The sequence below is a fragment of the Phoenix dactylifera genome, unplaced genomic scaffold, assembly GCF_009389715.1.
Source record: "Phoenix dactylifera cultivar Barhee BC4 unplaced genomic scaffold, palm_55x_up_171113_PBpolish2nd_filt_p 002193F, whole genome shotgun sequence".
NCBI lineage: Eukaryota > Viridiplantae > Streptophyta > Magnoliopsida > Arecales > Arecaceae > Phoenix > Phoenix dactylifera.
The window spans coordinates 11249-28015 of NW_024069455.1; the positions used below are offsets into that span (position 1 = coordinate 11249).

At 39.7% G+C, this 16767-nt stretch overlaps 1 non-coding gene across 1 annotated transcript; it reads right to left on the reverse strand.

Moving 5' to 3' along the window:
* Nucleotides 1–16459: 16459 nt before the first annotated feature.
* LOC120109440 lies at nucleotides 16460–16565 on the reverse strand. The gene has a single exon (XR_005510314.1). It is a non-coding gene; the product is annotated as a small nucleolar RNA R71 (small nucleolar RNA).
* Between the last annotated feature and the right edge of the window lie 202 nt (nucleotides 16566–16767).

Consider the following 16767-nt stretch of genomic DNA (forward strand, 5'->3'; position numbering starts at 1 on the left):
GAATTGGTCGGACAAGACCTATTTGCTGATTCAAAATCATCTTATCTGCAGGATTTCGAGAGCTGTGGATATTTACTTTAATATCTCATGGGCTTTATTTGTAATATTCCAGTTTACTTGAATTTTTGCAACGACGGCTTTCACACTATTGTCTTTCTTAAGGTCAATATACAGAATTTTTTTTTCTTCAAGAAACATGATAATGTATATATTGTGCACTTTTACTCTTGTGATGATTTCTCCATGTAGCGAGCAATTAGTCGACAATTCTCACAGCAGTTGACATGAGGTGTCAGGCAACAAGACTCCCCTACGGACCTATGCTCGGGTTCCTCATCACAAGCCCGTTGACCTTTGACAATAGGTAGCCCTTTTCGATGTACCTGACTAAATCCACCATTTTTGTTTTGTGAATCAGAAAAAGATGGTTCATCAGGATTCGAGGTTGCTACCATATTCTCAACACAATGTCGAACCTATACCTTAGAAATACAGGTCAGATGTGTTGTGAAATTTAAAGCACTAATTAGCTTACAGCTCACTAAAAGGAACTTAATAAAAAGAACTTACTTTGCACTACTTCCGACTAGTCATTGGGCTCTTAGATTTTATATACCTTGTGTGTTGTACAGAAATAATATATATTTTTTTATTTTGGAAAATTTTTTTTTATTTTAAATGCTTAAAAACACCTCCAAACCTAAATTTAACATTGTCCTCAATGTTAAAGAAAATTTAAAGCAGTAATAGAACAGAGGAGAAGTTACCTGATATGGGTAGGTAAATTGACAATTGGGACAAAACCCCCAAACCTACATGTTAGTAATTTATTAAAATTTTTTTATATTCTTTTAATTTTTTTTATTTTTTTATAATATTTATATGTTGGGTTGCCTCCCAAAAATGCTAAGTTTTATGTCTTCAGCCAGATAAAATGTAGATTCATTTTTTTTTTTCAACCATTATCTAAGAATGGTTTTGGAAGAGTCCGAGGAAGAACAGTCGGTTGATAACGATCTATGCTCATAAGAGGAACAGAATTAGGGAGCGCATACTCGACCCCTTCCTCGGAATGGGCAAGGTAAGCCTCTAAAGGGTTCTTACTATAAGTTTGTAAGAAAGTCTCCTGAACCAGACTTTTAATCATGTCAACTTTATTGATTTCTTCATCGTCTAGTGGTTGTTTACTTATGTTGAAGACATTAAGCTCGACTTTCATGTTGCCAAAAGATAACTTCAGCATGCCATTTCAACAATTTATCACAGCATCTGCTGTGGCTAAAAAAGGTCTACCTAAAATTATAGGTGTGTGACTGTCTGGATGTATTACAGGTTTGGTCTCAAGGATAACGAAGTCCACAGGATAGTAAAACTCGTTTATCTTCACTATTACATCCTCTACAATCTCCTTGGGGTACTTCACCGTTCTATCTGCTAAGAAAAGGGTAATATTTGTAGGCTTTAATTCTTCCAAACCTAACTTTTGGTACACATAGTAGGAAAGTAGGTTCACACTGGCTCCTAAATCTAATAGGGCTCTCTGGATGATCGTCTCTCCTATTTTTATTTCAATGGTGGGGCAACCAGGGTATTTGAATTTCGGGGCAATCTGTTATTGAATGAGAGATGAGGCTTGTGCAGCCATAACAGCTTGCTTAGGAATGCTGGTTTTTCTTTTCAACGTGGTGAGATCTTTCAAGAATTTTGTAAAAGAGGTGTTGTCCGATTTCTGTTTAACTAAAAATACGCTAAACAGATCGTTGTTAGAACCGACAAACAAAGTTTAAATTAATTTTACTCTTACCTGTTCTACTCGAAGAATAGTGGTCATAAGAGGTCGATCTATAGGAAGGCGATTGGAGTTGCATAAAAATTAAAACGTTCACTTGGATTCAAAATCGATTTTTGAATGATAGAAGAAAAAAAATATTACTTTGAGGATGTTAAATGATTCTCTGGTCTACCAGAGAATATTTTCTAATTGAAATTAACTAAAAGACAGGAACTTAGATTCGAAAAGTATTTATATATTTAACTATTTAAAGAAGAGCTTGGCATAAATTAAAATGGATGAAAGCTAAGAAGATTGAAGCCTGGAACATAAATTATATAAAAGAAAATTAAAAGATTGCATAAAAAGCGGAAATTAAACTGAACCTAGAACATGGATTGCATGAAAGAAAAATTGCTTGATTTCATAAAAAAAACTAATTACAAAAATAAAAAGGAAGATTGGAAGCCTAATGCTTCTTTTCTTCTGCAAAGAAAGCAAAAAATAACAAGAAACTCCCTCCTCTTTTCTTCTGCAAATAACAAAAAAATAAGAAAAGAAAATAGAGCATGGCTCCCCTCAGTGGAACTCCCAAAATAAAATACTCTTTTTTTTCTCTTTATTCCTTTCTTCTTCGAAAATAGAGATTCCCCTGCTTTCTTTTTGAAACGGAGCTCCACCTCCTTTTTCCTCCTTTGGCCCAACTGAGCACCCCTGTCTCCTCTGTTCTTTGGCCCCCGATCCCGAACCGAGCTCCCCTCTCCCCCTCGCCAATGGCTCCCTTATATAGATCCCCAGCAAGCACGTGGATGGTTGGATTATTGGAGGAAGGAGAGGGCGGATGCGGTGGAGGTTGGGATCACGGAATCGCTGGGGCTTCCTTCATGGATGGAAGATCTGGGAAGGGATGCGATGCAGGGGCGCTGATGCTGGGAAGGATCGCGGATTGCGGCTGGATCGGCTCCGGTAATCTGCTGCTGTGGCCGGAAGAAAAGGAGATGGGAGGAGGCGATGATCCGTGGAAGAGATCCGGTGCGGATGCGAGATGTTCGGACGTAGAGGCTGCAATGGACGGAGATCATGGGTTGCTGGGATCACGGGATGGAGGCTGATGCCGCGGGATCGACGGGAGGATGCCGTGGGATCGCCGGGAGGAGCCGATCACGGACGTGGTGTTTGGGTCATGGAAGAGCTGGGACGTTGCGGACGGGTTGATGCTGAGAATCCGGAAGAGGGTGCTGCAATCGGGCGCGGGAGGCTTGGGATGCTTCACAGGCGGATGGAGTGCTGGGCTGCATTCGAACGGGCGCCTGGGATCGAAGGAAATCTGGGATGCTGCATCGATCGCGTTGATGGCATGGAAGCCGGATGCGCTGTGGGGAAGATGGGCTGATATGGAATAAAACTGGGATGAGGGGAAGAGACGGATGGGTGAAGAGGCGCTGTGGATGGGCTTCATCGCGTCAAGCTTGGAATGGGTTGGGGTCTCCCGTGATCCCATGGACCGGCTGGACTTGAATGCTTGGGCTCACTCGATGGGGAAGGAAGTTAGAATTTTGATGCGGCTCGGATGCTAGAAAATTCTGGGAGCACATTGGGATTGAAGGCTGAAGATCGTTGATGACGGAAGAGATCCGGTTGCATCGTGGGACTGAGCTCCATCACGTGAAGATGCTGGCTTGACTTGAGCTCGAGCTGTTGATAAGTGCTGATTAATCTATAATTTAATATTCTTTTTCCAGCACATGTCCACGTTCTTAAATGGATAACTACTTATTTTACTACAAAATAGAACAATCTTTGAAATAAATTTAAAATATGATAAGAAATAAATAATTCACATGTCCTCGCCTTCCGAGCATACCAGCCAGCACGTTTCAGTTCAATAACACTGGGTTCGAGCCCAATGCCCAACTGACATGCATGCTGAGGATGATAGTGTTATTTTGATGATTAACAAGCAATTATCTAGAGTATGTTATAAGTTAAATCGATACTTCATTTATAAGTTTATTACTCTCAGTATATTTTGTATTAATTGATATAGATACATTTCATTGTTCATTTGAATGAATCTAACCTTGAGATGCAGCAAAGTGTGGATTGAGTCGACCCAAAGGATGATTGGGTCGACCCCGGCACATCAAGAAAATATTTGGCACACTTCTGCAAGAATGGCAAAGATGAACAGTGAGTTGGGTCGACCCAAGGAAAGCATGAGTCGACCCAAGAATCAAGATCCTCAAAACAAGACAGAAAAATGGTTCTCTGGATTTACTGAGAGGGTCGACCCAAGAAGTAGTTGAGTCGACCCAAGCTTGAGTCGACCCAAACCCTGAGAGGGTCGACCCAAAGGCAAGACAGAAAAGAAGACAGAAAAGGTTCTCTGGAAACCCTGTTAGGGTCGACCCAAGAAGAAGTTGAGTCGACCCAAGTGAACTTTGAGTCGACCCAAAGAAAGGTTGGGTCGACCCAAGTGAAGGAAGGCTGAATTATAAAGTTTCTGTGTTTCTGAGAGGGTCGACCCAAGGAATGTTTGAGTCGACCCAAGTGAAAGTTGGGTCGACCCAAGGACAGGTTGAGCCGACCCAAACACGGGCTGTAGCATAACGGCTAGTTCTGCAGATGTACTTTTTGTCCTTCCAAAAGGGAGTAATGGCTAGTTTTTGAATTCTAACCATTGGGGCTTGTCCAATGGATGTAGGAAGCTATTTAAAGTAGCACTATTCATCAGATAGAAACAACCTTTCCAAAGAATATCAAAGAGTACACAAGAAAGAGAAAGTGCCCTAATCTTCTTCATCCAAGTGCTTCATTCAAGAATCAAAGAAAGGGGTTGAGCAGATTCAAAGAGTCATCTAGAGCTCCATCCTCCCTTGAAGAGTGAAGCATCCTTGACAAAGAAGAGAGAAGTCACTACAAGCGATAAATACTTTCTAAACTCTTCTTTGTAGTTTATATTGTTTCATTTGCTCATTTAGGAGTTTAAATCTTCTTTCTTTGTTTATTAAACTACTTGTAAAGGTTGGTTGGTTAGCCCGCAAAACCAACGGAATAGGTTGATTGGTGAACCCGGAAAACCAATTGTAAAGGTTCGTTGGTGAGCCCGTAAAACCAACAAAGGTTCGTTGGTGAGCCCGTAAAACCAACATAGGTTTTTGGTGAACCCGGAAAACCAAAGTGTAAAGGTTTTTGGATTGTGAGCCCGGAAAACAATCCAACTGTAATCCGCGGGATTATAGTGAATTCCCAAGGGGTCGCTTGGGGAGTGGACGTAGGTGCTAAGGAGAGCACCGAACCACTATACTTTGTGTTGTTTGTATTGTGATTTGTTTTAGCTTACTAATCATTCATTTAACTTAAGTAAGTTAGTTAAAATTAAAAGAAACCAATTCACCCCCCCTCTTGGCTTGTCACCTTGGGCAACAAGTGGTATCAGAGCAAGGTGCTCTAATAGTACTCATTGATCTCACAATCAAGAGTTAAAGATCATGACAACCCAAGTGGGATGTTCTATGAGTGAGGGGCAATCCACAAATAGACCACCTCTATTTAATGGCACAAACTACACATACTGGAAAGCTAGGATGAGGATATTCATTCAAGCTTCCGACTATGAACTATGGTACATCATCACTAGAGGACCTCACACACCCACACTTAATATAGAGGGCACTATCATACCCAAACCAGAAATGGATTGGAATGAAAGTGATAGAAGATTAGCACAGTTAAATGCAAAAGCTATAAATGTACTTTACTGTTCATTAGATGTAAGTGAATTTAATAGAATATCTACTTGCACTACTGCCAAAGAAATTTGGGACAAACTTGAGGTCACCCATGAAGGGACCAATCAAGTTAAAGAGTCAAAGATAAACATATTAGTACACAATATGAATTGTTTAAAATGGAATCTACTGAGTCCATAACTGATATGTTTACTCGTTTTACTGACATTATAAATAGGCTTAAGAGTTTAGGAAAGTCTTACTCTAACTCTGATTTGGTGCGAAAAATTCTCAGGTCTCTACCAAGAATTTGGGAGGCCAAGGTAACCGCAATTCAAGAAGCTAAGGACCTCAACACACTGCAATTAGAGGAGCTTCTAGGATCACTCATGACCCATGAGTTGACAATGAGGCAAAATTCAGAAGATGAGGTCAAGAGAAGAAAGCCCGTTGCCCTAAAGACTACCACCCCTAAACAACAAACTGAATCGGAAGATTCAGATGATGATGAAGAAATTGATGAAGAAGGGATGGCTATGCTTGGGAGAAAATTCAAAAAATTTATGAGAGGTAAGAATAGATTCTATAGAAAGAAACCCTTCATCAAAGGTAACTCAAGCAAAGAAAAGGGTAAGGACAAAGAAAAGGAAAAAGAAACTCCCATTTGCTATGAGTGTAACAAACCCGGGCATTATAAGATAGATTGCCCAGATTTGAAATGGATGGCAAGAAAACTGAAAAAGAAGAACTTCATGGCTGAATGGAGTGAAAGTGAGGAATCAAGTTCGGAAGAGGAAGATCATCAAGAGACGGCCCAAATGTGTCATATGGCCAATGACGATGAGGTATGTCTTACAGCTGATAAAGTGGAAAAATGATGGTATCTAGATAGTGGCTGTTCAAGACACATGACCGGTGACGTAGATCAATTTGTCACCTTGGAATCAAAGAAGGGTGGAGTAGTAACTTATGGAGACAATGGTAAAGGGCATATCATTGGAAAGGGTAAAATTTTCATTACGCCATCTATTTTCATAGAAAATGTCTTATTAGTTAAGGGTTTGAAACATAACCTTCTTAGCATAAGTCAATTTTGTGATAAAGGGTTTAAAGTCACGTTTGAAGCATCTGTATGCATAATCACAAATCCTAAAGATAATAGCATTATACTTGTAGGACAAAGGCAAAGAAATATTTACTTAGTAGATCTTCATGAGTTAGGCAAGAAAAATGGAATATGCTTAATGACTAATGAAGAAAAGAAAAATGAAACTAGTTGGCTTTGGCATCGAAGACTAGGACATGCTAGTATGGAATTAATATCAAAACTAGTCAAGAAGGAATTAATACAAGATGTGCCAAAATTGATCTTTGAAAAGGACAAAATATGTGGACCATGTTCATTGGGAAAACAAACTAAATCATCTTTCAAATCAAAGAATATAGTATCAACAACTAGACCATTTGAACTTATACACATGGATTTATTTGGACCTACTAGAACTACAAGTCTAGGAGGGAAGAAGTATGGACTAGTTATTGTTGATGATTTTTCAAGATATACATGGGTTTCATTTTTGGCACATAAGAATGAAGCATTTTTCAGAATTCTTGAAACTATATAACAATATCATAAATGAAAAGAAACTCACCTTAGTAGCAATTCGAAGTGATCATGGTACCGAATTTGAAAATCAACACTTTGAAGAATTTTGTACTAAAAATGGTATATCACATCAATTTTCAGCACCTAGAACGCCTCAACAAAATGGGGTTGTTGAAAGAAAAAATAGGACATTGGCAGAAATGGCACGCACAATGTTGTGTGAGTCAAATCTTCCAAAGTACTTTTGGGCTGAAGCTATAAGCACTGCTTGCCATATTCTAAATCGAGTTTTAATACGACCAATAACCAAGAAAACTCCTTATGAACTTTGGAAGAATAAGAAACCAACTGCTAAATATTTTAAAGTTTTTGGATGTAGATGTTTCATCTTAAACAATGGCAAGGAGGATCTAAGTAAATTTGATGCCAAGTCAGATGAAGGTATCTTCTTAGGATACTCCACATCTAGCAGGGCATACAGAGTATTCAATAAAAAAACTTTAGTAGTGGAAGAGTCAGTCAATATTATATTTGATGAGTTTGATAGTGAGTCTGCTAGAAAAGAAAATATTGTTGATGATGATACAGGAATTATCGACTTTGAAAAGTTGAATATTGATGACGTGCCAAATCAAGATAAGGGAGATGATTGCGTGCCACCTCAATCCCAAAACTTGCCAAAGGAATGGAGGTATGCATATGGACACCCTAAAGACTTAATCATTGGTGATCCATCTCAAGGGGTAAGAACTCGATCATCTCTTAGAAATTTAAATGATTATCTTGCTTTTGTTTCACAATTAGAACCTAAGACTTATGAAGAAGCTGAAAAAGATACTAATTGGATAAATGCCATGCAAGAAGAATTGAACAATTTAAAAGAAGTAATGTATGGACATTAATTGAAAGACCAAAGCATAACTCAGTAATTGGAACAAAATGGATATTTAGAAATAAATTAGATGAAAATGGATTAGTCATAAGAAATAAGGCTAGACTTGTAGCTAAGGGATACAATCAAGAAGAAGGAATAGATTTTGATGAAACATTTGCTCCTGTAGCTAGATTAGAGGCTATTAGATTACTTCAAGCATTTGCATGTTTCATGGATTTTAAATTATATCAAATGGATGTGAAGAGTGCTTTCTTAAATGGTTTTATTGAGGAGGAAGTATATGTAGAACAACCTCCTGATTTTGAGAATCATGAATTGCCAAATCATGTGTTTAAACTACATAAGGCTTTGTATGGATTAAAGCAAGCACCTAGGGCTTGGTATGATCGATTGAGCAAATTTCTGCTTAATAATGACTTTAGTAGAGAAAATGTAGATAAAACTCTATTTCTCAAAAGAAAGGACAAAAATCTATTAGTGGTACAAATATATGTAGATGACATAATCTTTGGTGCCACAAATGATACTCTTTGCAAAGAATTTGCTGATTTAATGCATGGAGAATTTGAAATGAGTTTGATGGGAGAACTAAGCTTCTCTCTAGGATTACAAATCAAACAAACTAAAGAAGGCATTTTCATTCATCAAACTAAGTATACAAAGGAAATACTAAAGAAGTTTGGGAATGAAAATCATAAAGGAGTAGGCACTCCAATGAATCCTACTAGTAAGCTAGACAAAGATGAAAAAGGGAAGAGTATTGATATTAAGCTCTATAGAGGACTAATTGGATCCTTGCTCTACCTTACTGCTAGTAGACCCGACATCGTATTTAGTGTAGGAATATGTGCTAGATACCAATCGGATCCTAAGGAGTCACATTTAAGTGCTGTTAAAAGAATCCTTAGATATTTAAGAGGAACTACCAATATAGGATTATGGTACTCAAGAGACTCCTGTCTAGATTTGCTTGCATATTCAGATGCGGATTTTGCCGGATGCAAATTAGATAGGAAGAGCACAAGTGGCACATGTCAATTCTTAGGAAATAACTTAGTATCATGGTTTAGCAAAAAGCAGAATTCAGTGGCACTGTCCACAGCTGAAGCTGAATATATAGCTGCTGGTAGTTGTTGTGCTCAAGTATTATGGCTTAAGCAACAACTAGAGGACTATGGAGTTAAGCTAGATAATATTCCTATTAAATGTGATAATACTAGTGCCATCAATCTTACTAAAAATCCAGTTCAGCATTCTAAAGCCAAACACATAGAGATAAGGTATCATTTTATTAGGGATTATGTGCAAAATGGAAACATATGTATTGAGCATATATGCACTGAAAAACAATTAGCCGACATATTTACAAAACCATTGAGTGAAGATAGATTCTGCATGCTAAGGAGGAAATTAGGCATATGTGATCCTTTTTATTGAAGAAATATAAAAGAAAGCTAGTAGTTTCATGATACATTCCTCCAATTTCTAAAAACCCATGAAACATGAGTCAAACTTGTTATCTATAGATTCCTTACTCATGTATCATTGTCCCAGAAAGAATTTATAAGGATTGGAAGCAAGGAAAATTTTTAGACGCAAAAAGAAAGAGAAAAGAAAAATTCTGCACTTGGGTCGACCCAACCCAGAATAGGGTCGACCCAACGTTGAGTCGACCCAAGAAAATTCTTGAGTCGACCCAACGTCGGGACCCCACTGTTAAAAGGGGGACCCGAGAGCAATGTTAGGGCACTATTTGCCCTTGTCCTCTTCTGAATACTCTAATCCCCACTCTCCAAACTCCTCCAAACAGTGGATTACCTTAAGATCTTGGAGAAATGGGACCCAAAAGAGCCGTAGCCAAGAGATCCGGAAGAGTCACACGGATCCAACGTGAGGAAAGGCAACCTACGGAGCCATCTACCGTGTCTCCACGACGTGAGGCACGTGCGGAGCCACCTCCTCCTCCTTCCCCCTCTGCTATACTTGCAAGATTTGCGGGGAGACCAGTTACAACGGGGAGAAGGATCCATTCCGAGTTCTTTGATCAAGAAGGGTTTCGGTTGAGGGAATGGATCCAAAGGCAAGGTTGGGAGTATCTTTGCTCCCTAGATGTGTTGATCTACCCCGGATTGGTTCAAGAGTTCTATGCCTTCCTTAAAACTGGTATGGGAGGGCTTGTTTCGGAAGTTCGAGGGGTTCGAGTTCGAGTTTCCGAGGAGAGCTTGAGTGGGCTACTTCATCTACCCTGCGTAGGAGCCACTCCGGAAAGGCCAGAAGATAAACTGAGAGCCCTACAGTTGATCATGAAAAATGAGAACTTCAACTTTTCCGAGAAGGTAATAGCTAGTTCTCTTTCTGCTGAAATGAGATTACTGCTCAGTATAATAAACAGAATTTTATTTCCAAAGACCGGGAGATTCGATCTCATCACAGAGCGAGATCTAGCAGTGATGGAGTGTATGATTCAGGGGATTCCCCTAAATCTTCCGGCCATGATACTGAGACAGATGAGGAAAGTGATCTGCAACTCTAGGGTATCACTACCTTATGATATGATACTCACTTTGATTTTTCGGCAGCATGGTATATCTGTTGAGGGGGAGGCATCCAAGAGTCTGCTTCATACTGACACATACACTGCACGGACACTTATACGCATGGGATATGAGAAAGTGAACGGGCAGTGGATTAACACTGGAGCAGGCATTCAGGGTGAGGCACCAGAGGGAGATGCACCAGAGGCCGAGGATGAGGAGCATATGGATCATCCTACTGCATCTTTAGAGGCTGGACCATCGTCATCCGTTCCTCCGAGAGATACGGATGAGTTCTGGAGCAGGATGACTGAGCTCATGTCAGCTCAGGCGAGGACTATCACTGACGGGCTGATGAGCCGATTGGACGTCCGATTGGACGTCATGTCTGCTGAGATCAGTGATCTGAGGTAGCAGATAGGAGCACTCTGGAGAGAGAGAGACCCATGGACCATCTGTGCCACAGGCTGCTGAGTCAGAGATTTCGGCACAGAGTCATCCAGCTCGTCGTGCTCCACGCCAGACACAGTCTCACCAGGCTCGACCTCTCCTCGCCACGTACACTAGGAGGATGAGGACTAGATCCCAGCCATTAGATTCTCCCTAGGCTGATATTAGCATTTCTATTTAGAGCCTAGGCTAGATATCTAGTTCTCATATGTATCTTGCTTTTATCATGTATCTTTAAATCTTGATTAAGGAACATTGTATCTGTTTTTGTTTTTGGACATGAATGTACTCAAATGTTCCTATTTTGATCAATGAAGTTTGAATGGTTGTTATTTATTGCATCTTTTCCCATGTACCTATTTGATGATAACAAAAAGGGGGAGAAGTAAAGAAAGAGTAAATAGGGGAGAAGTAAAGATAAAAGTAAATAGAGTAACAAAAAGGGGGAGAAGTAAAGAAAGAGTAATAAGGGGAGAAGTAAAGAAAGAAAGTAAAATAATTTGTAAAACAAATTGAAAATCATATAGGAAAGCATATACATCCAAAGGGGAGCAATTTGCAACAATGAAAATGTTCAACTCAACAATTTATATCAAATTTCAGAATTTGGCACATATAAATTCAAAATTTGGCACGCACCTTTCACACCTCGATACATAACCTGAAACTCATGTTTTATCTCAAATTTTTGGAGTTTCATCTTTAATGAATTATAAATGAAAGGGGGAGTAACACAAAAAGTCAAATTGGCAACATTTAAATGATATAGGGGGAGACTTCACTCTTATATATGAAAAGCTGAAATTCAGCAAGTTAAATCCTTTCAAAAACTGAATTTAAGATAAGTATCAATAGGCTCATACTCTTTATTTTGTAATCATCAAAAAGGGGGAGATTGAGGATGATAGTGTTATTTTGATGATTAATAAGCAATTATCTAGAGTATGTTATAAGTTAAATCGATACTTCATTTATAAGTTTATTACTCTCAGTATATTTTGTATTAATTGATATAGATACATTTCATTGTTCATTTGAATGAATCTAACCTTGAGATGCAGCAAAGTGTGGATTGAGTCGACCCAAAGGATGATTGGGTCGACCCCGGCACATCAAGAAAACATTTGGCACACTTCTGCAAGAATGGCAAAGATGAACAGTGAGTTGGGTCGACCCAAGGAAAGCATGAGTCGACCCAAGGATCAAGATCCTCAAAACAAGACAGAAAAATGGTTCTCTGGATTTACTGAGAGGGTCGACCCAAGAAGTAGTTGAGTCGACCCAAGCTTGAGTCGACCCAAACCCTGAGAGGGTCGACCTAAAGGCAAGACAGAAAAGAAGACAGAAAAGGTTCTCTGGAAACCCTGTTAGGGTCGACCCAAGAAGAAGTTGAGTCGACCCAAGTGAACTTTGAGTCGACCCAAAGAAAGGTTGGGTCGACCCAAGTGAAGGAAGGCTGAATTATAAAGTTTCTGTGTTTCTGAGAGGGTCGACCCAAGGAATGTTTGAGTCGACCTAAGTGAAAGTTGGGTCGACCCAAGGACAGGTTGAGCCGACCCAAACACGGGCTGTAGCATAACGGCTAGTTCTGCAGATGTACTTTTTGTCCTTCCAAAAGGGAGTAACGGCTAGTTTTTGAATTCTAACCATTGGGGCTTGTCCAATGGATGTAGGAAGCTATTTAAAGTGGCACTATTCATCAGATAGAAACAACCTTTCCAAAGAATATCAAAGAGTACACAAGAAAGAAAAAGTGCCCTAATCTTCTTCATCCAAGTGCTTCATTCAAGAATCAAAGAAAGGGGTTGAGCAGATTCAAAGAGTCATCTAGAGCTCCATCCTCCCTTGAAGAGTGAAGCATCCTTGACAAAGAAGAGAGAAGTCACTACAAGCGATAAATACTTTCTAAACTCTTCTTTGTAGTTTATATTGTTTCATTTGCTCATTTAGGAGTTTAAATCTTCTTTCTTTGTTTATTAAACTACTTGTAAAGGTTGGTTGGTTAGCCCGCAAAACAAACGGAATAGGTTGATTGGTGAACCCGGAAAACTAATTGTAAAGGTTCGTTGGTGAGCCCGTAAAACCAACAAAGGTTCGTTGGTGAGCCCGTAAAACCAACATAGGTTTTTGGTGAACCCGGAAAACCAAAGTGTAAAGGTTTTTGGATTGTGAGCTCGGAAAACAATCCAACTGTAATCCGCGGGATTATAGTGAATTCCCAAGGGGTCGCTTGGGGAGTGGACGTAGGTGCTAAGGAGAGCACCGAACCACTATACTTTGTGTTGTTTGTATTGTGATTTGTTTTAGCTTACTAATCATTCATTTAACTTAAGTAAGTTAGTTAAAATTAAAAGAAACCAATTCACCCCCCCCTCTTGGCTTGTCACCTTGGGCAACACATGCACCCAAGCACTGTCCACCGTCCATGGCTCCCCAAGTGATCCAACGGTTCAGAAATTTCCGTCTCTGCATCATGTTTCCAAACTAAGCAAAATAAGGGAGACCTTTTAAATCCATATATGCCCATTTTCACATTAAAATAGAGCAAGAAAAAGAGTTTTTCCCCCAATGCTGAAAACACTGTTCATATGAACAGTGTTCCGAGATGTCACTGTACATATGAACAGTGTTCCGTGAAAACACTGTTCATATGAACAGTGTTACAAAAAAAAAAATAAAAAAATGACTCAGCCACTGTTCATCTTCTTCCTCCCCCGATGAACATCTCACGCGCAGCCCACCGACGGTCCCCCGCGGCGTCTTCCCGTTGATCTCGCGGCCGCCCACCGTCCACGGTTTCCTCCCGACGATCCCGCGATCAAATCCGCCGGCGACCAGTCCTCCGTGATTCCAGTCGGCCGCAATCAGCCGCGTGCCCACCGTGCCCGTGCGGTCGACTCTTCCCAGCAGCGGAGATCCAGCCCCACCGCATAAGCTCCGTGCTAGCCGCATCAACCGTGTGCCATCCGCCGCCCGTTCCACCTCCCAGCAGCCGAAAATCAGCCATTTCCTCCAAGCATTCCAGCCATCCCGAGCTTCACCCGGATTCGTTCCAAGAAGAGATCCCATCGATTCCCAGCTCCAATCCCTGTGATTCAGCCTTCACCGCGATCCTAGACAACTACATTCAACGAGCCGGTAACCCAGCTCCATCCGGATCGGCACCCGTTTCGAGCTCCATCCCCATCGTCGCCCGAGATCCAGCCATTCTCCCAGCATCACGCCCTCCTCCTCTCTCGGGATCCATCGCTGGTCTTCGGCGATCTATAAGAGGAAGACGAAGAAGAGGGGAGAGGGGAGCTCGGTTTTGAAGAACAGAGGAGGCTCTGTTCGGGAGATGAAGAAATAAAATAATAAAAAAAAAGAGAGAAGAGAGAGAGGCTGGGAGCGGAAGGGAGTGAAGAGCAATTTTTTTATGAAGATGGGAGGACTTCCGGCCACCATGAGCAGCTAAGCCTCGGTTTAGGGGTTTTGATGAAGCCATAGAGGAGTATTCATTTTATTTTTATTGATTTGAGTTTGTATTGTAAGATGGTTGCATGATGAAGAATTTATCAATTGATCTTATGATTTATCCAATTTATGTGAATCATTTATCTTGCATAAAATATTTTACATAGATTGATCTATTTCATCGAATCCAACACCTATGGTTTGGAGGAGATATTCATGTGACATCGATTTCATGTTTAAATGATCAGATGCATCATGCTAGGTTAGACAGGTCATGCAGAGTAGATGGTTTGTGCTAGACTTAGATGATTCATGCTGGGAATTAGTTATAATTTTCTTTTGTGATTGCTTTGGCGTGTAGTCGGAAGCAATCAAGTCTTACATACAACTCAATTATTGAAAGCATCACGGATATAAATCTATCGGTGGAATCTAGCCCTAAACACCTCTCTCCATAGATAATTCATACTACTATACCCATATTAATTCTTAGTTTTTATCATTTACTCTAGCTTATCCCCTTTGAAGTAATTATTTAATTAGGAAAAATAACTTGTCTCCAATCCCTGTGAACCGACACCCGTAATCACTATCCTACAGGATACGTGCTATTGCGTGGTTTATTTTTGAAATTAAAATAACCAATCAATTTTTGGCGCCGTTGCCGGAGATTGCTAGCATAGTTATTTTTTTATCATTAAAAAAAATTAATTAATTAAAAAAACTTTCAAAATATATATATATAAATAAAAAAAATTATTTTCTATTATTGTTACTTTTTTTATCTCTTTTTTCTCTTCTACTAATTTTTTTTAAATTTTCTTTTGATCTTATTTGATCAGGAATCGAAGGAAAAATCTGGGATGATCAAAAAGAGAACTGCTGAAAAAGGAATGCTGTAGAGGTTTGCCTGAAAAAAAAAATTAAATTGCTGGAAAAATTTCCTTTGGTAACCTCTAAACCTTTCTTGTTTAAATTTATTATTAGATTGAAATTTTGTGGTGATTGTTTGATTTTAATTTCAGCAAAAGTGTGAATGCATGCTTGATACACATACACAAATTAATCCGCACATAGTAAGGGCAATCACCCCAACAAGATAAGAGCCGGATTTCATCACCGGACTCTTGCCCAACTTAGGTGAACTCAATCTTACATAGTGTCACTTTAATTAAAATCAATTAGACATTGGCTCCTAGGGACATTCGAGCTTAATAGGATGAAGATCACCGAAAGTTGCACCAATTTCGCTCTATGGCTTAGTTGATGTCTAGGCAAGCTTTGTCCCTATAAGGGAGACAGTTCATCTGTTCGAGGCAAGTGGGTTTTAAGTGGGACCTTTGCGAACGCATCGTGACCCCTCCACTTACCTGGGAGCTTACCTGGTCAACTTGGTTCATTAGACCGGATTGGAGGCTTAGGTACCCTCTTCAAACCAGTTAGGAGCTGTCTAGTGATTTCAGGACAAATACAAGGATTGATGTGTTTATCTTTTATTGCATGCTTGATTGATCAAGTACTAGTGTATGCAAGGTAGTCGTTCTAGAGTACGAAACCTATTACCTTTTGACCCTGAAATAGAACGAACCCTTAGGAACATTCGAGCTAAGATCAAAACATTAGGATCATCCCCACCTCTTAAGATGGCTGAAGAACAACCCAAACTCCTGAGGGAGTACTTTACTCCCACTATTTACACTTCCCCATCTTGCATTCGATTACCTGAGGTAGCAGCTGTACAATATGAAATAAAGTCTAGTGTGATCCAAATGCTCCCATCTTTTTATGGGCTCACCAACGAAGACCCATACAAACATTTAGATGAATTTCTTGAGATTTGCACTACTGTCAAGATTCAGAACTTCACTGATGATGCCTTGAAACTTAGGTTATTCCCCTTCTCCCTTAAAGATAGAGCCAAACAATGGCTGAATTCTTTAGAAGCTAACTCGATTCGTTCTTGGGATCAAATACAACAAGAATTCCTTAAAAAATACTTTCCCATAGGAAGAAGGAACCAGTTTAGACGTGCCATTACAAGCTTCTCCCAAACCGAGGGAGAAGAATTTCATGAAACTTGGGAGAGATTTAGGGACCTAATCCGTAAATGCCCTCATCATCAAATACCTAAGTGTTGCCCAGATAGACAACCCAAGAGGGGGGGTGAATTGGGTTTTTAAATTAACTTAGCTAATTAAAACTTTGTGGATGATTAACTAAATACTATATCCAGTTATTTAATTAAAGCTAAGTGCTGTGAGTAATGTGTGGGGAAGAAGATGAGAGACAATGCACTACAAACACAAAGTTTTATAGTGGTTCGGAGC